Below are 6,158 nucleotides of genomic sequence, written 5' to 3'. Positions count from 1 at the left end.
CCAAAAAAAAAAAAAAAAAAAAGTATTCTGCTGGGTATTGCTTTCTGAGCTCCCCCAGGATTTGAGTGACATTATTTGATGGTGGGCGGACACCATAGGGGTGGGATGGGGAGTGTCTTTTCTTCTTTTGCTATTGAAAAGATTTCTTTTGTAATTCATGATGATGCACTTTATATCATGCCAGCAAGACACCACAGCACCATGACTTCATTGGAGTGTGTACTCAGCCAGGTGAAAACTCCTCTGGGCCTCTTGGCTGTCCTGGGACTCAGTCCCTCCAGGTACCTGTTGTTCCCGCCTCCGCCCAAGGTTACTGAGCACCGCGTTGACACAGAGTGGAGGGCAGGGAGATCACTGATTCAAGGGGAAATCATAAGAGACCTCTCTTGCACTGAAGGGCCAGGAGAAGAGTAGGCGAGGTAGGCATAGAAATACAGGATGACTGGGACGCAGCATGATGAGACCAGATCCCAAAGGTATCCTTGTAAGATTTGTGTCCAGGGTTCGGATTCGTGTGTGAGAGCGCCCTCTGGAGGCCTCAGGGCATAGCGCCAGCCCAGAAGGGGCGCGTCTATTCCCCAAACCTGTTGAGAATCTGTCTGCCACAATTCAGTGGGCACCTAGATGCACCTGTGATTTTTAACCTTTTTGTCAACTTCATGAGAAATAAATTGACGTCTATTGGATGGTCTATGTAGCTGGTGAGAATTTAAGGCAGAAAGTAAGATTTTCTCAAAGGTAAGTATTTTTTCGTGATTGCTGTGCAAGGTGAGTGCAAACCCGCATAGATAAAATTAAATGCACATCAGGGTTTTTAAAAATCCTTTCCTTTTTTAAGTTGCCACTGTAGCTGTCCTTCATTTAAGGGTTCACTTGGTGATTAAGATAATAATAATTAGAAGAACACTTAGGTAGCACTTACCTAGTATACCACTCTGTCCTAAGAGCTCTAAACAGAGGTGATTATTTAGTGGTAATGGCCCAAGGACAAGGACACTGAATAACCAGACAGCTAGTAAACAGCACAGCTGGAACTTGAATCTAAGGAACCTGGCTCCAGAGTACCCCTCAGCCCTTGACTTGCTCTATCTCATGTCATGTGCCCAAGACAAGCCAAGACCTACAGGCAGCCTCTTTTCCGGGGAGCACATATGCAAGGGTTCATGGTTGTGAGCATTTTTATGGAGAGAAGGTCTTTGCCTCTTGGCACTTTCTTGATCCAAAAAGGTTAAGAACCTACAGCAGTCAGGAGCTGGGGGTTCTAGCCTGACTCTACTATTAAGTAGCCAGGACACTTAATGAAGCCTTATTTTGACCTTGGACAAGCTCCTTTACTTCCATGCCTCAGTTTCCTCATCTGCAGAATGGAGAAGAAGCAGTAAACTATGGGATCTCAGTGACTTCTTCTAATTCTAATATTTCTCTTCTTTGAGTAAGTTTATAAATGCCTGAGCCCTTACCATGCGTGGGCTAAGGTGCTTTGCCAAGTCCTGTAGCTACAAGGAGGAGTGAGATTAGCCTGTGCCTCTAAGGAGATTGCATTCCTCTATGGGAAACAGTCACTAGGTCCAGTCTTCTTCAAGGACAGTTGGAGGCTGGGAAAGCAAACAGCAAAGTGATGTTGGGACAGCACCCTAGGGTGATGAAGGAGGCACAGCCCTTTTTAGAACAGTGGTATCCATGGAGTGTGCAAGAGGTAGAGACCTCTGCTCCAGGCTGCTGTGAGCTAGGCATTGGACCCAATCACTCTTGGATACTAGGTCAATTCTAGATATATCTGGGGGAGACCTCAAGAGCGAAATGTTGGCTGTCCTGCCAATATAGTTCTGGGAAGCCCAAGAATCAGTGGGAAGAAAATAAAGAGATTTGTTCTTATTTGTACTCGAAGCTGGACCATGGGTCATGGGTGATAGTTATAGGCAATAGAGCAAGTTCAGAGGAAGAAGCCAGATCAGCACCTGCCACTACATATAGTAGCAGTGATGAAAACTGTCACACAGAGTCTGGGATCAGAGACCTACAGCATTCTCCCAGAAGTAGCTTCAGTGTTTCAGAGATGGCTAACTGATAAGAGGAATGTACCCTCCTACATGATACCAGGAAGTACCTGCCCAAAAATACATCCCATGGAAAATAGGTTGTAATCCTGAGCTTGATCACCCCTGGGCGATAAAGCCAGTTTTCCGGACCTACAAGGGAGAGAGCCAGAAGAGTAACCTAACCAACAGGCCAGGGCCATTTCCTGCTTGTATCATGTGTTCAGAGCCAAGAATGTGGAGGGAGAGAACCGAAATGTCTCACCATGAAGATTGTGACTCCCTCTGAGGGTTCCAGGTTCCAATGCATTTCATTCCATATGAATGCAGTGGAACCTGGAACCCTCAGAGGGAGTCACAATCTTACAGCATTGATGTAAGGAAACTCCGTGATGTGCATGGGGATCCCAATGAAGGCAGAGGGGACAGCCCTCCTTCACCTGGCAAATCAACCAGTGTTCCAGACCAGATCTCATCAAGTGTTTATTTTCCCTCGTTATGGCAAAGCGTTTCCCACCCAAGCCTATGGTCAGGTTTTTTCACAATGAATGGGAAGGAGGGTATCGCACTGCCTTCTTAGGAGCCTCACAGTGGGTAGCCACTGCTTCCTGGCTCTGCTTGGGATTTGGGCAGCAATGCTGACAAGAGGCTTCAGCAAGAGGAGCTCTGCCCTGGGTCCTGAGCTTCACAGGGACCTTTCTGACTCTTTCTCTGGCCATACTTCCACAAAAGTGGGGTCAGCAAGGCCAAGGGGGCATACCCACCTGGTACTACATCAGTCTCTGGCTGTCCAGGACACCAAAGTCCCTACCCAAACAGTCCTACTCCACAGGTTCTCCCCAATATCCATTTTTTCCAAGGATTTACAGGATGGCCAGAGGGTGGCTGTCCACAGGAGAGGCATGGACAGAGCCTGCACATGAGATCTGGTGTTCACCAGTGTTCACACGAGGCCACTGTGGCAAGGGATGAACTCAGCATTGGCAAGAGAGGAGTAATGGGCCTCAGGCTAGGGGTTAGACACTGGAGATCAGCTCTCCCCATACTGCCATCTTCCTTTGTGGGACTCCAGTGAATCTGAGAAGTCCAAATTAGAACCTGGCCTTCCAGCTCATTCATTATGAATATATACTTTTTAAGGGTAAGGGGGCAGAGTACATTTAATTTGAAATGCTTAGCTGGATTTGATGTTTAGACATACACTGTATGAGCCTCCAATTAAATTATAGCCCTCGGCCAAATACTCAGAGCAGTTCTGTTGGTTGGAGATGAGCTTTGTGGATGCTGAGGTTGTACAAGGCAAAGACCCACCTCTGGAGATGAGGGGCTCCTGCTGCTCATCCTGAAGTCAGTGTGTGTGTGTGTGTGTGTGTGTGTGTGTGTGTGTGTGTTTTCCTGAGGTTTAAACCCAGGGGCACTCCACTACTGAGCTATATCCCCAATCCTTTTTATTTTTGATTTTGCAACAGGGACTTGCTAAGTTGCTGAGATTGGCCTGGAATTTATAAACCTCCTGTCTCAGCTTCCTGAGTTGCTGGGATTACAGGTGTGCACCACCACCCCCAGCATGATATTTTGAGCAGTCAAAACAATGTAAACTAAGATCATCGATTTTATCTTAAAGTAATGGCATTGGTGGGTATGAGTGTGGGGTTTTGTGTGTGTGTGTGTGTGTGTGTATAGGGGGATCTTCACATGTGCATGCATATGCATTGGTTTTAAGACAGTAGAAGCCAACCTGTGGATGTCCGAAACAGTGAGGTCTTTATGGTGTCTCCCAGGGAATAATAAAAACTTAAAATAATTTAAAAAATAGTTACCAGATTCTTATCCCCCCATATTGGTTATTTCTCCATCTTACAGACAAGGGATTGATTGTAGCTTAAGTGACTTACCTGAGGGCATAGAGTTCATGAGTCTCAGAGACAGGATTCACTCCAGTGTGGCTCTGGAGTCTCCTATATGGTATCTTGGCCATGAGAACTTACTGAGGTAAACTAGGACCATCCAGAGCTGCCCAAAAGATGGGGACTTAAAAGCCAGGCAGAGTACTAGATATTAGATAATGTTAGAGCTGCTCGGACACGGTCATCAGAGAGGTTCTGAAGGTTTGGATGAGTAAGGAATCTTACTGCTCATTCATAATCCCGTTGCAGGTGACAAAAAGGGACCAGTGTTTATGAGAGCACTGCTAGGGCCTACCAGACTCCAAATGGAAGAAGTCTAAGATGGCAAAATGAATCAGACATAATTTCCTATATTTGTATATGAAATACATCACGGAGGACCACAAGAATGGGATCCTAATTAGAATAAGTTATACTCCATGTATGTATAATATGTTGAAATGCATTCTACTGTCATGTATATCTAAAAAGAAAAATAAAAACTGTATTTTTAAAAAATTCTGGAAGTCTTTCTTGGGACTTTCTACAAAGTGGTAGCAGAGAAGGGAACTCTTGCCCTCTGGTGGCCATCTTTGGTATGGCAGAGGAAGAGGACCAACCTTGGATATGGGGTGGGTGGCAAGGCAAAGTTATTAACTTATATCCTGATGGGTTTTGGTAGTTATCCCATGGCCACTTGAAAGGAAAGGGAACTCTGCTTATAAGTTATATTTTGTCTATTTAATATGTATCGCTACATTATTCAAATCCTACATGCCTACACACACATATATTTGTCTACTTGATTGTGAGGGGAAGAGAGGCATATTAAGATCTCATCTATAATTGTGCTTTGTCTATTTTTTTTTCATGCCCCCATTTATTTCATCTTCATTGAAAAAAAAAAGAGATTCCACTGGTCATTAAACTCTAGTTTGCTAAAAGCACTGAAGATGTTATACCACTGTTTTCTCACTTGCATTATCATTGTCTCCAACAAGAAATTGTGTGTTATCTTTGTTCCTCTGTATATACTGCCTCCTTTTTTGGTTGCTTTAAATATTTCCTTATTATCACTGGCTAAGAGAAATTTATTTATGATGCACCTTACTGTAGTTTTCTCCATGGTTTTTGCACTTGTGATTCATTGAGCTTCTTGGGAAATCATTGGATTGGTTTTTATAACATTTATGGAAATGTTGGCCACTTATTTCTTTAAATCATTTTTCTACCTTCCCCTCCTCTATTCCAGCAACTCCATGCACAACTCTAGTAAGTTGCTTGATATTGTCCAACAGCCCACTGCTGTTCAGTATTTAAAATCCTCTTTCTGTTTCATTTTTGGTAGTTTCTATTGCTGTGTCTTCAAGTTCACTAATCTTTTCTTCAACATATAATCTGCTGTAAATCCCAGTGAGATTTTTCATCTCACATGTATGTTTTCATTTCTAGGAGTTTTGTGTCTGTTTTGATACCTTCTGTGTCTTAACCTTTTGGATGCATGAACAATAGCTATCATAACTTGTCTGATGATTCTAAGATCTGAGTTATACGATAGTTTGCTTTTTTCCCCTTCTTTATAAGTCTTGTTCTCATATCTCTTTTGTCTGTCTGGTAATTTTATTAGATGTCAGACAGTATGAATTTTCCTTGTTGGGTGCTAGATAATTCTGTACTCTTATAAATAATCTTGACCTTTGTTTTGGCATGTAGTTAAGTTTCTTTGAAACAGTTTAATCTTTGGAGGGTCTTGTTTCTAAAATTTCCTAGACAGGAGCAAAACTGCTTTTCTTCTAGGACTAATTAATCCCCACTACTGAGACCCAGTCAGTGCCCTTCTGTGTACTCTATCCAAATGCCCCATGAACATGAGGTTTTCCTGTCTGAGAAAGAGCGAGAGGCTCTCTTCCTGACCCTGTGTTGGTACCAGCCACCATTTCTGATCCTTTCAGGTATTTATTTCCTTGGCTGTATATCATTTCCTCACATACAGAGGTTGACTGGTATTCTGCTAATACTGCAAGGGAACCTTCTGTGCATCTTGAGTCTTGTCAAAATTCACTCTTTCCTTTCCTGGTATTCTATCCAGCAACCTCCAGCTATTTTGATCCCTCAGGACTCTCAGCTCCATCTCTTTAAGAGCATTTGCCAGGCTCCACTTGGGTTTGCCCTCCCTGCACCATGACCTAGAAAGTTTCTTAGGGCCCTACACTGGGACAACCAGCGGGTTCACTCC

The sequence above is a fragment of the Marmota marmota genome, unplaced genomic scaffold, assembly GCF_001458135.2.
Source record: "Marmota marmota marmota unplaced genomic scaffold, marMar, whole genome shotgun sequence".
Classification (NCBI taxonomy): Eukaryota; Metazoa; Chordata; class Mammalia; order Rodentia; family Sciuridae; genus Marmota; species Marmota marmota.
Note: the sequence above shows the minus strand (reverse complement) of the source record.